This window comes from Haemaphysalis longicornis, unplaced genomic scaffold (genome assembly GCF_048455015.1).
Source record: "Haemaphysalis longicornis isolate Haplotype H1 unplaced genomic scaffold, Haemaphysalis longicornis Haplotype H1 scaffold_14, whole genome shotgun sequence".
Lineage (NCBI taxonomy): Eukaryota > Metazoa > Arthropoda > Arachnida > Ixodida > Ixodidae > Haemaphysalis > Haemaphysalis longicornis.
In genome coordinates, this window is record NW_027526245.1 from 41,445,797 (window position 1) to 41,464,908 (window position 19,112).

Here is a 19,112-nt window from a genome sequence, read left to right on the forward strand (position 1 = left end):
AGGATGGCCATGATTCTGCTGTTAAGATCCTGAAAGACCGTTTTGGCCGTAGAGGCATATGGAAGGCGGATGATGTGGATGCCCTCCTCGCGTTAAAACCAGTGATTACTTCTGAGGTCGTCGAGAGGCTGCGGCGCTTGCTTGAGGAGATCGCCGTTTGCCTAAACGAATTGGAGGGGCTAGGCGTACAACCTGTATGCTGCAATAATCCACTGTGTCCTGCGAAAGGCGCTGCCACATGGTATTGCTCTTCTACACCGGCAACACATGAAAGAATCCGCAGCGAATGAGGACCGGTGTTGCTAAACAAGTTCAGATCTTCGAGTTTCTCCGAATTCAGGTGGAAATTCGGGCACAAGGCCACATGGACAGCACCGGCCCTCAGGTTGGGCCGGACCCCTCCAGCACCCCGGCAGCCACCTAATAAGTTTTTTCCACCGTCGGCCGCAGCGCTACATGCGGAGCCGTCACCTCCTCTTCATGAGGACAGTTGCCCCCTTTGTGAGAGGCGAAGGCATGAGATCGGGCAATGTACTGTGAACGTGCATTGCGTTATACGACTATATACGACGGCGACTCCCAGCACGCAGACACTGCTTCCGGTGCGACAAGCAGAATCATGTGCACGTGCCTGCCAGCCTTATAGAACCATGTCCTGCAGTCGCTATTTGCGCTGGCATTTAGGTTCACTGTGCGACGTGGCTCAGCCAGATCCACTGCACGCTACCAGGTCTGCCCACTCGCCGGGTCAAGGGGGCCCGCCCGCCGTGCCAACACCTTCCCACTCGGCATCCTCGGTGGTTACAGCCTAAACCAGGGTTACACGGCCCAGTAGTTCACCAGCAGACTTGCTGCGCGTGGGCGACGGACGGGTCCCAACGGTCAGCCTCTGGTTACGGTTCTGCTAGACACGAATAGCCAGTGGACATTCGTTCGACGGGACGTATCACGTGCTCTGGGCCGCTCTGTTGAAGGCGTTGAGGACCTCAAGCTGGTAACTTTTCGGCAATAGCCAAAATACAGCAGCCGAGAAGTGTGTCGGTTACGGTAGCCAGCGAGAACAACGGCAAGCAAGTTGTCATCAATTCTCTGGAGGTCCAAGCATCTGCTCAGTTACAAGTCCCCCAAATACAGAGGACACGCTCGGACTCATGCACGATGATGGTCTTTTCGCCGCTTACACTTCGCTTGCGTCGCCTTACATACACGACATCAGCATCCCAATTAGGTCAGATTTATACTGGCAAGTTTTCTAGGGTAACATTTCATGGCTGACGCCGCCCTTCACCGCCGTCGAAACACTCTTCGACTGGACTATTCAAAGTGCACACTCCGAGAAAACTGGCTTTCCTTCGGAAATATCCAGTGCTTTATTTCTGGCCCTCGTAGAGACCTCGCTGGATGACGCAGCGGCAGATAGCGAGTTATCGTCGCTGTGGCGGCTTGACGATGTCGCATCAAAAAGAGACCTGATGCGTGAGTGCTCGACCGCGGGGCCGTGAAGCAATTCGCGAGTGACGTGGGGAAGAATCTCGCGCGGTGCGAGGTTCCACTCATCATCCAGGAGCCTGGATTTTATGCCGGCGTTGACAACTATAGACGCGCAGAACGGTTGCGTAAGCAGATGCAGCGCTTTCGTGATCAGCCTGAGCTGGTGGCCCATTACGACAATGCAATCCGGACGCCGAACGAGTTCCCGAGCATGACGGCGACCAAGGCTTGACATCCAGGTACTACATGCTGCATCACGGTATGGTTCCTCGTGATGCTATCACAACCAAGCTGAGGGTGATTTTAAATGCCTCGTCACATGTTTCGGGGCAACCTCCGCTGAACAGCATCCTCTGTAAGGGGCCCAAGTTGGATTTCGTCCTGCTAAGTTTCATTCTTAATATCAGGTGCTATCCCGTGGTCATGGTCGCAGATATAAAAAAGGCCTACCTCTGGATGATTGTTCTCGAACAGGAAATGAATGGGTTACGTTTTTTGTGGGTCGAGCGTATTCCTACACCGACGGAGCACCTTGCTCCAATGGTATAGTGGCGAATGATGAGGGTTCCGTTTGGGGCGAGGTGGAGTCTCTTCCTGCTTGCCGCCACTTTGCACCATGATCTGCGAGTCTCATAAGAGTTTTCGAACACCGCCACCATCTTGCGAGAGTTTTTCTATGTCGACGATCGCCCCATTGGCATGGACAACGTCGGCCAAGTTCATCACATGTGTTCGGAAGCAAGGGCTTTTAAGGGGGAAGCCGGAATGGAGCTCCGCAAACGCGTTTCCTACATCTCTTCCCTGTGGGACTTGATCATAATAAACTCACATTTGAGCATGAAGGTGGCGACACAACCACAATGAAAGTTCTCGGTGTGTGCTGGAACCGCATTGACGATATGCTGCTCATCAGCAGATGAAACCTGGCCGCGTTTATCAACACCAAGCGCACCACCAAGCGAACCCAGCTACAAACATTTGCAAGAATTTACGATCGGCCAAGCGTTTTGGCAGCATTCACGTTCTGGGCAAAGGCTATGTTTCAAGATTTATTGAAGCTGTAGCAGAAACGGGACAGTTCTCTACCACGTGAGCAACTCACCGCCTACAACGCATGGTGCTCCGAACTAACCGAGCTGCAACAACTCTGTTTGCACGAAACGTGTGACACGAGCAAGGTTACCCTAAACAGTCCATCAAAATCCACTCCTTCGCGGACGCTAGCCCGGGAGCATATGACACAGTGGTCTACGTACGCCGAAGCTCCCCACATGGTGACACATTTGAGGAATATCTGCTGGTCAGCAAGGGTTGTGTCCCCTATGAGGGTGACAACATTGCCTCGTCTCAAGCTCCTTGCCTGCGCCATTGCAGCGCGCCTTTACGACTACCTAAAGCGAGTTCCTGGCTATCAGCCGCAAGTGTGTTCTTCTGGTCGAACGGTCAGATGGCTGTGCACTAGATACCCGGGGAACCTAGCCGGTGGCCACCTTTCGTCCGTAATCGCGTCAAAGTGTTCCAGCTCCTGACCAAGGGCTGCAGATAGGCGCACTGCAGCAGCAAGGACTATCCTGCCGAGCAAATCACACGCGGGATAAATGCAGCAGTCATAAGAACCTCACAGCTTTGGTGGCATGGACCATCTTGGATCGTCCATCCGAAAACCTGTGGCCATCGAACCAGCTCCAGTAAGTAGCTGACCTCGCTGACCCGTCACTAGCCTTAGCGCCATCTTGCCCGGTGGGGTCTTCACCACCGGAACCTCTATCCAAAATTTCGGACTATAGCTGCTACTCCAAGCTACTTAGAGTAACAGCCTGAATTCGACGCTTCATAAATAACGCTTTACCGCAGTGGCCGTTGATGACCGGGCCACTGACTGCTCACGAAGTTCAGGAGCTGAACTGTACTCCCGGTCCAGCAGGAAGCATTCCTACAAGACCGGGAAGCTCTATCAAGCGGCCAGCTTGGTGTGGGGAATCCTCTACTCATTCGTCTACAGCCCTTTTTGAACCACATGAGTGTTATCCGCATGCGTGGACGACTGCAATGTTTACATTCTTCTAACCAAGTGCGACATCCGAACGTTCTGCTCCGAAAGCACGGTTTAGCCTGGCTGCTTATTCGGGCAACCCACGAGCGCCTGTGGCACGCTGGAACAGAAGCCACGCTAACGGAGATCCGCCAGCGCTATTGGTTCATTAGAGGACGCCAGACGGTGGAGCCCTCCGCGAGTGCTTGACGTGCCGAGGACGCAGGCTGACACCTGAAACAGGTCTGACAGCACCATCACCACGTGACCGCATACACGAAACAAGCCGCGTACACAAAACTGTCCCGCTGTGGGTGTCGACCTATACGGTCCTCGGTACTGCCGTACCAACAATCCATCCAAAGTCAAAGCACACGTCTCCGTATTCTCGTTCGGTGGCACGCGGGCTCTACACCTCAGATTGACGACGGTAATGACAGCGTTAAGTTCCTTGCTAGCCTTCAGGTGCTTCATTTCTTGCTGCGGAATAGCTGCCACAGTATACTCCAACAACGCCGTCCTTTTAAACGATATGCGGAGTTCTTCCACTCCCTCACCGACGCCACCCTCCAAGATTTCTGCAACGGACAACGCATTGTTTTAAAATTCAACGTAGAGGAGGCGCCGTGGTTGCGCGGTTGGTGGGAACCAGTGATTCGAATCACAAAGGAGACGCTGATACGTACCCTTGGATGCAGCCCCCTGACAGCTGAGGAACTGGCGATCACGTTTGCGACGTGAAGGCGGTTATACACAGCAGGCCCTTGACGTACTTGTCGACGGATGATTACGACCTCATCCCATAACAACGGCTCACTTCTGGTTCGGCAAGCCGAACACGTGCGTGTCCCAGAACCTGGGGCCATTCGAGCCATCATCGACAAGGTCTTAGTTGAGATGCCGCTAGAGGCACCGACGGAAGACCACAAAGCGCCTATTTCAAAGATGGCGGAACGGATACCTGTTGCTTCGGCGGTCCGCTTACGAAGCGTCCTCACATCCGCCAGACCGACTCGCAGTGTGAGACGTGGTGGTAGTGTACGATGAATGAGACGCCCCAACGTTGGGGAAACTCCACCGTGTGGCCAAGTTGCTACCCGGACGCGACCGAATCGCCCACACCTGTGTACTCCGACTCTAAACTAGGCAAGACATCAGGCTGCAGATTCAATGGCTCTGCTTTCTTGAAGCCAACGCTTAGACTTCTTGGCGGACGGAGGAGTGTAGAAAATAAATGTGGGAAGGGCTGGTGGCATGAGCGAAAGCAGGGGGCGTTGCCATGATCAATGAAAGAAGAACATCGGCGGCGCTCGCGTGCTCGAGCTAGAGTGTTCCGTGACCACCACCAGAACTGGACGTCTGGGTCCTGCTTTCCCTGCTTGCTCCGTTGTGAGCCTTGCAGACAAATCTCTTACCTACACCACGGAACTGTTTTGTTACCTCCAAGTTTGGCCGCATTATCCATTCTGAGGACGTTATGACGGTTTAGGTGTTCTTCGAAGACGCTTAATGAGACCACAGGAGTCTGCTCTTTCTGTCCTTAGCAGAAAAACGCTTTGGTATGGTTCAAGCATTTTGAGCAGCAGAGGAAGCGTATGGCACAAGAAATCAGAATATCGTCTGAGTGCAGCCATCTCTATACTTTTTCCGGGCTGAATTTTCGTTTCGTTATTATGATCAACGCTTATGACCTCCCTCGATATAAGTAATCACTTCTTGTTTCCTAGTTTTTACTTACTTACAAGGCGCTTTTCTTGGCATGCTAAATAACCATAAAGTCATACCGTATATTTTTAACCCTGCAAGCAAACTTGCCGCGCACAATTGGGGAAGCATGTTCCGCAATTTCAGACTGGTTTCACTCAATGAGCCAATGTAGTTTGTAGAAGTTCGGTGAATCTGGTATGCCCACGTATTCATAACCCATGATTGAGCCTTTTAACACACGCTCCATACGGGCTTAAATCTCTATGGAGAGCTTGCATCCTCTGGTCTGGCATTGTTTTGTACAAGAAACATTAGTTTCTATGAAACAGTATCGTGTCCGGGCATTCGTTATATATGTACCATGGGCGGACAGCGCCATGTACGGCTTGTCGACTCCACATCCCTTACTGCTTTCATCACTGAAGGATTACGCTCGGAGTCGCATGTTTTTTCACATTATATGGTTGCAATCTACAATGGTTTATTGTTCGCGGAACTTTCTCTTATTATATGGTAATATCATAAATGTTTTCTAACGTTGAGAACCTATTGCCACTACGGGCAAATTTCCTTGAAGGTTGTGTCTAATGTTGCGATTTCAATTAAGGATACGTTTTATATATAACGTGTTACATGTAGGAGGTTAGAGTTAAATCGAAATGTAAAGAGTGCGGGAATTCGGGGACGAGGTATAAGTGTATGGTGGGTATTACATGATTGAGTGAGAAGTAGACGATAAGTGCACATTGTTTAAGAAGTTTGCAGTTATAGGTGGTATATGTTTGTACGCGTTATGATCGGTCTGCTTGTCAGTCAGTGAGGAAGGGCTATGGGGGAGAATATTTCTGGCGGGGAAGCTTTAGTCGTCGGGACGGGCTTTAAAAGTTTTCAAGGATTTATGGTGATGTAGGCTATGGTTAGCTATTCCGCTGCTGGCTCTAGGTGGTTGTCCATTGCGCAGTCCGCAGCATCGGCTGCTTTATCCCCCGGAATCCGCCGTTAGAAGGAGCTCCCAATGTTCAGTAAAACACAATGTTGGCCAAGTCGCTGCATAATGGTGAAACATTAGAGCGCAATGAGTTAACAACCAAATCCGAACGAAGGGGCAAACACTCCTAAGCGTTCCCCATATTGTCATGGGTGCTTGAGTGGCGAGTTTTTGCGATAGCGGAATTACTGCAAACAGCTGTCCACAATTGTAAGGTGTGCATAACTAAAGAAGCGGCCACGATCGAGGAGGGACGCGCTTTTCACTGCGGGGTAGAGCTGTAGAGGGAGAGCTCTTATATGCTGGTAGCAGTTTCCCGAACACCCATTGAGTCGATGACCGCAAAAGTGTTGCCATGGTGATGCTGAGTGCACGCAATCCCGTATAGGGGCGGTGCAAGTCCGTGTCAAAAACCTTTTGTAACTTTTGAGCATGGGCTAGCCTCCTACTTTTATTGAAAAAAAAGTGGGCTTTTAAACACATTTTCCAGAAAGAACGTAAATTAAAATTATATACGAGTACTAGGGATTATGAAGTGAGATACCTAATCTCCTTGTCCAACAATTCCAACGAGGGATTGCTGATGCAATCTTTTCCCCTTTGGTGTATGACCAGTGCTTCCAATATCTCACGCGTGCGTTGCTCTCGGTATCGCCTTAGAATGGCGACTCTTTCTAAGGCCGGCGTGCACCCGTTGCAGTTTGAACAGTGCGCAGGAAGGTTGCTTCCCGTGCCCTGTTTTAGACAGTAAGCGTGTTCCCTTAGGCGATCATTTTGTCTAGTATCCCCTTCTGTCCTGTCTTTAGTACTGTTTTTCTCTTTTAGCATCATGTACCAACTGGCCCACGTTACCCCTCGTTCACAGCTGTTACTTTTGTTTTAAGTTAAGTGCCTTTTTGTGAAATTGGGGAGATGTGAAGTTTTAATCACTGCCTAAGCGATTACGTTAGCACTTCTACAGTATCGGTGGAGAGCTCCAGTCCATAATACTGCCGCGCATTACACAATTTCGATTCGAGAGGACAAAGAAAGGCGTTCAGACAGAGCGCATCACGAGGAATTGCAATTGTGTAGGCGAGGGCCGTTTTTCAAGTTTCTGTGGAATCCTCATCCTATATGCGGAGCGTTTAAGACTAAGTACTGCGAAAGAAGTATGTCTTGCTTTCTATGAGGTTTTTTAAACAAGTGTGCTGAAATTGTTGAGTGGGTGCGTCATGGACTGCAGAGGTTTAGATTGAAGAAGGATGTGTTTAGAAGAGCTATAGTGTGGTAGCAGTAAAAAATGCGTAGGGAGTACCAGCGCCAAAGAACCCTGAAGATGCCCTTGTTCGGTTGTAGGAATCAGTTGTGAAAGTTTGTTATCCAGTTAGCTTAGGTTGCGGGACGCTTGTTTCGTGAAGGGCAGCGGCATCTGCGGAAGGAGATGCAGTGAAAATTGCTTGTGAACCATCAGCAATTTTCAGCAGGATGTGCAGTGCCAAGGTATAGGGTGGGTTCATTCGGGGGTAAGATTTTACCCTATCATTTTTGCAAGTGTATATGCGTATATTGTTAGGGAAGTATTTGAATGCGGACGTACAAGCGTTTTTTTTTTGTGATCGCTGCGCCAGGAGGGGAGGGAACGGCCTAGCAGTTATTCCGCTAGTGCGTTTATGCAACGTTGTGCTTTATTGCGTATGCTGTATGTGTGTGTGGGGGGGGGAGGAGAGATAGGTGCTAACGTCTGCTGCATGTTATTAAAAAGTGCGGAGGACATGGCTTGTTACTTGATGTCACTTTCGGCCATGAGGCACATTTGGAGTATGCAACCTGTCGAGTGAGGTGTTCATGTCACAACAGCAAACGCGTCTTATGCATATACATATCAAAGTAGGAGGGGACGCCTATCGTAGGCATAAAAGGCAGAGCAGTGAACGAGGTGGTATGAATAGCTGGCCAGCTCAGAAGGCAGCCGAGCGCTCTCCGGTTCCCCTTTGGTAGATGCGAAAAGTGCTTTATGTCCAGCTGCGCGTTTGAGGTGACCGACATAACCAGGGAAGTGTGGTTTGATGGGCACTGCAAGTCAGGTCTCGGCTCTGGTACCCAATTATTGTGGCACGCTTTTGTTTGCAGGTGGATGAACCACAGGAAAGTTTACCCTGGGTGATACACGAGTTCCTAGAAAAGAGGTTCGCAGTGGCATGTTCAGTAAGGGTGATTATCTGGTGGAGGGCGAGGGAAAGTCGTCTTTTCTGTGCGTAATAATCTTACACTTGATAAAATCTTCGCCATTCGTGGATATAAGGAAATATTCATGAGCCCACACCCGAGTGCACATAGTATGAAACAAGACTGACGTCCAGGGGAAGTACCAGCAACCTCTTCTGACTCACAAAGGGGCGTTATCCAGGTTGGGTTCTTTTGGGCGAGGAGTCCTTGGAGAGCGGAGAAGACATGGTATGAGACACCATGGGCAGCTCTTGCTCAGGTGAGAGAGGGTTGCGCCGTGTAGGCATGGAGTTGGTATGTGGCAGGGAGGAAGGCAAGGTGCTGTTTGGGGTTGACTGCCAATAAAACGTATATTCTTAGACCGAGTAACTACTATGTCCGTCGTTTCTTGAGTGATAGGTGCTCGCCATGCAAAGTCTACGTGATCGAAGTCTGAGTGGTGACAAAGCTGTGGGTGATGTGAGATGCGGCCTCGTTTTATAGCACAGCATTCGTGGCTGACTACTACCACAGCCAAAGCAGTGTAACGTCTTGCATTCGCGAAAAAAATTCAGGACATGCGAAAGTAATATGATTACCCTTTGTGATAGCGCGAATTGTGGCAATTGCCTAGAAACATTTGGAAATACAAAAAACACGACATTAAGAAACAAATATTACGAGGATGTGAAAAAACTTTTTTATCCCATCCGCTGTGAGTGCAGTCACTCCGAACCAGTGAGGGGTGTCTTCAGTCCAGGATTCCCTAGCTGTAGCCGGCCTTCCGTCCCTTCCGTCACCAGCCGAAACTGAGAGCAGGGGTCAGAGCTGGTAAGCGTCACCGCCCACTGTGAAGGGGTAGGGTTGGGATTGGGAGGGAGGTCTGGGGTATTGGGGCATGCCGACACTGTGTGTATAGTGTTCCTGATGTGGGGCAGAATGTTTGTGATGTGGGGCAGAAGATGCACTGAGGGGACTCTTGGGTGCGGAATAATTTGTGCCAGAGCTTGTTGTAGGGAAGGTGTTAGTTTTGAGCTGGCGAAGTATAATTCCTTGTTAAGTGAGTTGCTCATGTGGGGGAGGAAACTGTTGGTGGTATCACCGGTAGTGAGAGAGGATCTTGTATGTTAGCAGAGGGTTGTGGCTGTCCGGAATTGCCCGGTACACTGCTTCTCGAGCCGCGGCATGTGCTGCTTCATTGCCCACTATAGCTGAATAAATTGGTAAAAAGATAAACAAAAAAAATTCACAAAATTGTAACAATTAATCCTATACATCTGGCAAACCCGGAAGACCATACGAAAAATCCCAACAAAATAGCGTTGGAATCATGTAACGCCCTGCGTTTCTACAAAAATGCATAACTGGTGGAACTAACACATCTAATCGGCATAATAGCGGAAATGGAGATAACTGGTCGAACAAAAATTTGGAAATGCAGGAGCCCACAAGCAAAAACAAATGTTTTACAATTCTGTCTGGCAAAATCAGAAATACGTATTTTTTACGTCACCAAAAGCCGATTTCTAAACAAAAAATTTCCGCAAAACCGCGTTCGAAATACAATTTAAGAAATAGCGAAAATAAGCAAGCCGTGTAACGCCCTGCATTTGTACGAAAATACATGACTGGAGAAAATAATACACTTCATTGGTATAATAGCTGAAATGCGGAATATTATACGAACAGAAGTTTTATAAGCTATAGACAGTGACTTAATCAAAATGGTTGGCACCACAACCGCTGCGGGCTCCGCAAGCGGTGTGGTGACGGGTCGGGCTGCCTGACACAACCCAAGGAGGGCGCCTTCCGGCGAGCTGTGTCGGCGTACTTCTCAAAAGGGAAGCAGGCAAACTTCTTGCACGACTCCGGAAGTGTATTGTTCTCCTTTATCCTTGACATTTATACATTTCTTTCCTTTTTTGAATTTTTTTGCGTTTCCTGGAGTAGACCGCGTGCGGGCGTTAGCACAAGTGAGGGTAATATTGATGTAGTTGTGAGTGGGGTGGTCCTGTGCAGAGCATTTGGCAAAGGTTGTTTTGCCGCAGCATGAGTTTGTGCCGGGCCCGAACCGCTGGCACATAAAACAGCGCCGCGGGTTCGGGGTGTAAGGACGGATAGAGCACTGGATTAAGCCTGAGTTTATATAATGTGGAAGTGCCCAGCGGTGAAAGGTCAGGATGATGTCCGGCGTGGGGATTTCCTTATCGCCTCGGAGGATAAAGGTGCGCCGCACTGCCATGAAACGCTGATCCTTCAAGCCCTCAAGGAGGTCCACGTCCGCGTCGTTTAGCAGATCTGCCTCAAAGATCACGCTCTGCGAGCTGCTGGGTCTCCGGTGGGGTGTGACCCTGATGTCCAGATCAACCATTAGAGTCTTAGCTAGAAGATTTGTGGCCTGCTGCTTGTTCTTTACTTCTAGAAGGATCTCAGCAGCCTTTCACTTGAAAACTAGCCACTGCAGGGTACAGCGTAAGGGTACGCGGTTCGCCAACACCGTCACCATGAACACACAAGGTGCCCCATGCGGGGTCTATCCGGGGTTAAGACGTGGCGCTATGAGCAGATTCTTTAATCACATTCAGCCGGAAAAAACGAACGAAAAAGTGCTCTAGATACGTGAGTGTGCCCTTGACTGCAATGGGTTAATATTAAAGTCACCACAAACAGCTATTTGTGAACCATAGGGTGATAAAACTCTAGAAGTTCTTCAAAAAATGCGAAAAATTTTCAAGGTTTACACCAGGTGGTGGGTGTAAACTATAACAAAAAAGGCATATTACATTGACTCTTTTAAGTTTGACACCTGTCGTAACTGCCAAAAATTCGTTCGTTATGCTACGCGAAATCTGAGTGGACAAGAGCTGTAATACAACTCTGCCTACTTGGTAGGACCTATTTAGAAAGCGCGTTAAGTCCGAAAGCGCGGCACTTCTGTTTCACTCGTATGTCAGTTCTCCGTAATCATGACAACGTCGAACTTCAAAGAAACTTCACCAACAAGCACTGTCACTAAATCATGTTTGTTTTTCGGAGATTGGGAATTGCAATGGAAATAGCTTAGATAGCCGTTTTTTCTTCGGGAAAGCGGTATCGTTTGAGGCAGTCACTGATAAGATACTGGATACAAACGTGTACGATCGTGTGTTTGCCTAATCCTTTCGAAGTACCTTTCGCACACTGTCCGGAGAATGGGAGATTATTCCGCTTTCCTAGCGAACTCCTTGCCTCCCTTTTCCCAATGAAAATCAGTTCATTTCGTTCTTTTCAGCGTTAGACATAAATTGTCGTCCATGTAAACTGGAGTTGTCCCACAGAACCCGAAGGACTAAGTAATTATGCTTTATTTCCGATCTTTCTCAAGAATCTCGTCACGGTGCGCTCGGCGATTAAGTAGCACTGCAATGTTTTGGCTTAAGTCATTTTCGTGCGTTGGAACGCGATTGCAAGTTTCAGGGTCGTGCTCCACAATTTTTTGCACCCAGCACGTATCCAACCTTGTCAAGCACATCCACGATGTGTTCATCCGTTGTAACCCGCACTCATTTGAGTTCCAAGTTTTCATTCATGGAATACCGATCTTGGTCCGTGACCATCAAAGAAGTGCCTAGGAGTTGCTTCTTGGGGACATTGAACGCCCGAGTGAGTGATTCCTCGGCAGATTTTAAAGCCGCGTTTCTTTCTTTGTGGCTTCACATTCTTGTTTAGTTTTTTGTAGCTCTTAAACATTTACAGCTTTCTCTTGATCTCAAAAGGGGCATCAGCTTGTCAAATTCTCTGCAATAACGTACAAATTTATTAGTATATTACCTTTCTGGGTCTCACATTTTCTGAAAGCTTTTTTTGGGTATTTTATTCTTTTAGCTACTTAAACCAACCTTTATGAATTAACCTCAGTTGTAAAACTCGCACATATTGTGCCGTGAGAAAGCGGCCGCTTTGACGTTTTGTACATAGGGAGCCGCTGTTGCAACGGCCGGATCGACTGGTCAGTTCCACGCACGCGCCTTAATGCAGTATTCGGCTTAAAAAAAGTGCTGCGCGGTGGTTTTCTCGCCGGCGATGCCACAATTTCTGTATGCTAATATGAAAGATTTGTGACATCTAATTGCGTTGATAAATTGCAAAAATGTCACTACTGAAGCAAATGCAGCGTGCTGGATACAAATGTCAAGGCATCAATGCCGCGCAGATTTCGAGCTACACTAGAAACCCCGTTTTGATCGTTGATTGTTTGACGCTATTAGTTTAGCTTTAAACTCTATTCTCAAAGTGAACCGAAGTGACTGTTACGGGGGTGTGATATTCATTTGTCGCCCATTTTTGAGTGCACCTTGATACCCAATAAACGATAGGGTTCGGTGGGTACGCGGGCCTAGCTGTTGTGAAATTTGCGTGTTCATTCAGTTCGAAGAACAAACCATAGTTTACAATACTCTCTAGGCGGTGTTTTTGCGCACCTAAGTGTGTTACATGCAGCCCCTCGCCGTAAAAAAGGGCATGGAAAGGCACTGCACACGGACTCGCTCCGCTCACCTCCGCGTTGTTCTTCGCGTTTTGTTATTGCGCTAGACTGCGGAACCAAGCAGCTCGTCAACCTTTTTATTTCTTTCTACCTACTCCTAGAATTTGCACAGTTGCATGAGCACGATAGTGAGAAATCTGAGCCAGTAGTGGTAATATTCTCTTTTAAGCAACGCTAAGAGGTCTGTTTAGAAACAAGTATGGTTTCTAAATTTCACTTCATTGAATAATTTGCACGCTGGGTTATATGACAATCTGATAGGTAAAACTAAAGCAGAGTGGATTTTTATTAGCCATACTTACTTTGTCATAAGTCGCTACAGCTACGTAAACAGTTGACACAATGTTGCTGGCATATTCCCATACCATTCGGTCTCTGTGCTTCTGTGGATGGCTCCTAATGGACTTCTTGCGTGTGAAGTCGCAGAAAAAGTATATTATTTTTGAAGGGTCACAGGGGTTCTCTCTATTTAACTTACCCGACAGAAAAATTGACACCGTATTCACTCATTGCTTTTAGCCCTATCACGGACCACGCAAACACACAAGCATTGTTGTACAGCTCAGAGAAGCACTTTGTGCGAGCTCCGAATGCAGGCTTCCTAGTGCTGCACCTCCTGTAGCGTTGCACGATATCTGCAGTACTCAGTAATCAAAAGACAGCCCATAAATGATGACTACGCCATGATGGTCGAGTTGGTATGATTATCGGGATGTCACACAAGCTTAGGCCACAACACAATCCTGTGTATGCGACGCTTTGTAAAGGAAACTAGTTGGTTTAACTTTATCCGTTTAATGAATTGAATACGGTACCTTCGAAGCAGCCCGTTTCCTAGAAAGGCTGGTTAGTTTTCCAGTGCCAGTTTTTTAGCAGTAGCTGCAAGAGATGCTTCAGAATACTTGGCGCACGCGGGTTTTGGAGGGACGTGGCACCAGTGCCTTGGCGGGGATTGATATTTGGGTTTGATATTCCCAGCAGAAGGAATTTACCTCACAAATCAAGGACAAGGGCAGTGTGACGTGGACTTTTAAAATTGAAATAGATCTGCAGATGGTGGATTAAAATTCAGCACCCTTTCCTTTTAAATGAATATAGCTGTATTTTTAGCGTGACCCGTACAAGTGGACGAATTATGAAGATGATTGTCCATGCCAACGTGTTCTTAACGAGACCTACTATATCTGTAAGCGTCCGGTGACCCATACTGATTAAATACAGAGTAATATCTAGACGGTGAAGAATAATTACCGATCACGAATTGTCTGAGAACATAAATGGTATGAATAAAAACTTTTGACTAAAAGAAAGCTTGCGCGGTTTTGGTTCTTTCTAAAGCAGGTGTTTATTCTTCTCGTACGAACAATCTAGAGTGCTAATGGCCATGGTGAGTGGCAATACCGGGGACCCCGATGCCTCACATTCACTCTGCGACCAACTGCGGGTACGTGTTTTTACAATAAAGGAACGAAACCTGAAACAGCGCCCGTCAGAGCATTCGCGAAGCTCCGCCCATCGGTTTGTGTCTGTCTACCAGGCAAGAAGCTCTGGGCCCTTTCTGGTTCTGCTAAAGATAGTCGACCCTGCACTACCGGTTGTCTGCTTTCCTTTATGCTGCATGGTACCTTCAGATTTCTCCCCAAGCCAAAAATAAACAATACGTTCTTTAAATTATTTAAAAAAATAAACTTGTGGTGTCACAGTCTCTGTTTAGAAACTGAAAATGTTTGTCAGGCATACCTCGTCGAGTCACCTAAAGCTGGGAACTGCGGAAGCCGTATAGAAGGCAGTATTCCGCTACCAACCACAAACGTCCCAGTAAAAACCAAGGCGGCTGATCTGAAAATAAAGGTAACACACCACCGCAGCTTGAACAGCTCATGAGGGTGTGATCTCGGGGACAAGCCTCATCACCGAGACAAAAGCCAATCTGCTGGAAGGCCACGGCGATCAGGCGCGACAGCGGCGAGGCGCATCGTCGTCCGTAGAGACACCAAAAAGTAGCACAAGATACCGCGTGCAGACATTTAATCCCTTTACAGTAGGAGTACATCGATAGAGGTCTTTTCTGTTTAAGATGCGACGCATCGCTTTCGCTTACCTTGACCCTCCGCCGTAGTCCGCTTCCCTCCCCCATTCTCCTCGCCACGCCAGCTGCGCGCTAGCACCGCTCTCACCGCAGCGCCATCTGCGTGTTAGCGCTCGCCGGCGCTCGCTCCGTCGCCGTGCCAGCTGTGCGTGGGTGCGGGTTAGCGCGCAGCTTGAGCTCGGTTAACACATGCGCATGCGCTGCTATGCGTTGCTCTCTCTCATTTCGCTGCATGTAAACGCGGTAACTGCGCCGCTCCGCTCAGTCGTTCGGGCGCCGCTCCGCCGATGACATCCTCCGATGACCACCGATGATTTCAATGGAGACTACCAGGCCTGCTACTCGCGATGGTCGGTGCAACCGTAACAAGCACCGGCCACCCCGATAAAACTTTACACAATCTTCCCGCGAGGGGAACCATGGGGTAAGTTAAATTTCGCCTCTCCATCTTCTTGGCGAACTGATGGAGACGAAATAGTGATGTTCTTTTGATGAGCGAGCCGAGAGGACGATCTCGACCCGCTCCGATGACCGACGACCAATGCTTGGAGCAGGTGAGGGACGGGGACTGCCTTCCTTGCTGGATATTAGGTTTATTTACATTATTTACATGACTCCAAGTTTACATCACGTCAGAGTGACGGTTACATTGTCACTCTGACTGCAGCAGCCTGTTCGGCCGAGATCTATGCTGAGCTAGATGCCCTCTCGACCGACCCCCGACAAAACCCAACACTCCGGTTTTGATAGCAAAAACCCCGCCTCCAAAAAGGGGGCGTTCAAGAAAGAGAGAAAAACCTTTCAAAACAATTATTACGAACCATTGATTGGCCACAGGAATCAGCCAATCACACACATGTCCCCACCTGCGGTGACGTGACCTAACACTCTCTCTTACACACTCATAGTGCGTTTCCTACGCACGCTGTTGCACCCGGCCAGAAAATACAGGCCATCTGCGGCCTAAAGTGAACCATCCATTACGTTCAGCGGGCGGCATCTGCACAAACAACAGCCAAGCCGAGGGCCCGGAGCGGTCCTCGCGCGGCTGACCTCGCTTACGCCGCCCTGGGCCAGAGCCCACGAGGCCTCCCGCTGAGGTGTCGCCCCGTTGAACCACGGCTTTCGCCGCCCTGGGCCAGAGCCCACGAGGCCTCCCGCTGAGGTGTCGCCCCGTTGAACCGCGGCTAACGCCGCCCTGGGCCGGAGCCCACGAGGCCTCCCACTGAGGTGTCGCCCCGTTGCCGTTGAATCGCGGCTGCTGCCGCACTGAGCCGGAACTCACGAGGCCTCCCGCTGGGGTGTCGCCCCGTCGATGCTTGGAGTCTGGCTCGTCGTTGGTTGGAGCCGAACCTTGCGTTGAAGGAGTCTCTCCGCAATGCCCCACCAGCTCCAGCCGATGGTCGTGGTCATCCTGCCGACTGCGCCAGTTAAATTTCGCCTCTCCATCTTCTTGGCGAACTGATGGAGACGAAATAGTGATGTTCTTTTGATGAGCGAGCCGAGAGGACGATCTCGACCCGCTCCGATGACCGACGACCAATGCTTGGAGCAGGTGAGGGACGGGGACTGCCTTCCTTGCTGGATATTAGGTTTATTTACATTATTTACATGACTCCAAGTTTACATCACGTCAGAGTGACGGTTACATTGTCACTCTGACTGCAGCAGCCTGTTCGGCCGAGATCTATGCTGAGCTAGATGCCCTCTCGACCGACCCCCGACAAAACCCAACACTCCGGTTTTGATATCAAAAACCCCGCCTCCAAAAAGGGGGCGTTCAAGAAAGAGAGAAAAACCTTTCAAAACAATTATTACGAACCATTGATTGGCCACAGGAATCAGCCAATCACACACATGTCCCCACCTGCGGTCACGTGACCTAACACTCTCTCTTACACACTCATAGTGCGTTTCCTACGCACGCTGTTGCACCCGGCCAGAAAATACAGGCCATCTGCGGCCTAAAGTGAACCATCCATTACGTTCAGCGGGCGGCATCTGCACAAACAACAGCCAAGCCGAGGGCCCGGAGCGGTCCTCGCGCGGCTGACCTCCCTCCGCGCGACGCCTTCCACGACGTCGGGCGTCTGCACGCGCGGCGTGACAATGAGAGTTGCTAATTCCCTCCCAGACTAAAGGGGCGCCGCCGGCCACCTGAACAGACCACGGGGAGAGACGCTGCCAGCCGAGGCGACCATCGTCGAGGCGAACGACCCGTCGACGAAGAGCGCCCGCCGCCGGAGTCGAAGATTTTCCAAACTTACACCGCGCGCGCTTTCAACACTAACAGATACGATCATCTGGCCGCCCGTCAGCTTGTTATGCCGAATGACCCTGCCACCCTCGACGCGACAGAGGCACTCAGGCTAATCGCCCCCATCCTTTGACACACAAAAGGACGGGCACAACAGCTCTCCGCGGCTCCGAACTTGGCGTCCGCGCGGCTACATGAAAGGGGCACGGGAAAGTAGCCACCAGCGGAGGTGACGCCAATACATGGGCCACCGGCGGCCTTCATTAATTACATGCGGAGCCCGAACTTAACAGGGTAGATGCGACGCATCGGCGGTGAACATGTTGCGTAAAATATGGACAGACAACAACAATGGACACGCTAATATAACGGAAACGCAGCGGAAACCCCCGATGCGTCGTATCTACCCCATGTTTCCCCTCGCGGGAAGATGGTGTAAATTTTTTCTGTTAGATCTTATGTTTCGTTGCGTCAAAAACCAGTATTTTGGGCACGTAACTACCTTCTATCAGAACCGAGTTGCTTGTACAAATTGTTTGTCAACCGAAAACGCCAAATGAGACTGCCAGGCTAAAAAAAACGATTTGCATAGATTGCCAGCGGCGACACCATGAATGCTCCTACTCATGTGAAAATATCACATGGAAAGTAAAACTCTCATAATAGATATAACTTAGTACATCGTTTACCGAATGCGCAAAAAAGTTCGTTTTTTACCGAGAAGGTGCGCCAACGCAGGTCCCCGAGGGGCGGAACCATGTCTGTCTTAGATGGCAGCGACTGACCCCGCTAGACGTAGTTGCTGTTGCCCACACCCCCGGCTGAGTTCCCTTTGGAAGCCCAGTCAGTTAACGCACTGCATGCCGAGCCCCCTAGTGGTTGCCGTAGCACCGAACACCGTCGCTCGCAATTGTTTTCTATGCCAGCTCAACGGCCGTTAACACGTTTGGGAATATGGAGGCATTGGATGTGTGGAAATTCCCAACAGCTTCCACCCCCGCTGCGTCATCTGTGCCACCCGGAGTTGCGGCTGAGGCAAAGGGCACCCGAAAGGTGTATTGTACCGATTACCCGGTGACTTCAAAGGCATCTCACCACGACATGGACGTCGCGCAGTAGCTGGTTACGCCATAGAGAGTATGGAGTGTGACGTCCAAGTAATAAGAGAAAACGAAAAGAAACCCTAGAATCTCTATATCTAAAGGTGCTGCTTATGTTGTTATCTAAGAAAAGATAGAAGTGATGTGATCAATGAAATAACGTTTATTGATGCGAACTTGTACTTCGAAATAAAAAAAAATCGATTGAAAAACTGGTTTTCAAACAATACCATTCTAGTCAGGTGAGGGCAAGGCCAAAGACTACTCTTTTCAAATGGGGTAGCCTGTGCGGTATAAAAAAAGAGAGCAAAGGAAATACTCCCTTCTCGTCGAAGACATATCCGTACATTTAGTTAATAACTCTCGAGATCTGTGGTTGTAATGGATAGGAGAGATTGTGGATTGTTATCATCGAGAGTACAGAACATTTTTCTGTCAGAACACATCAACAGAAGGCAAATATGATAAACAGGACTGCAGCATTTTGAAACTGAAAGTACAAGCCATAAGCTACTTCAACTATACATATACAGTGGAATAAAACATTGACCTAGTTTTGACTAGTGGTTCATAGCTGAACAAACGGCAGTGTTGCGGCCCCAATAATGTGGCATATGGCCACAGCTTTCAAAGTACACGATAACAATTTAAATCAGTGTGTCGAACCGAAAGCAATACCGCTTTGGTTACGTTTCGCGTTCCGGAAAATTCATTTTGCTGCGGTTCAGCCCCGGCT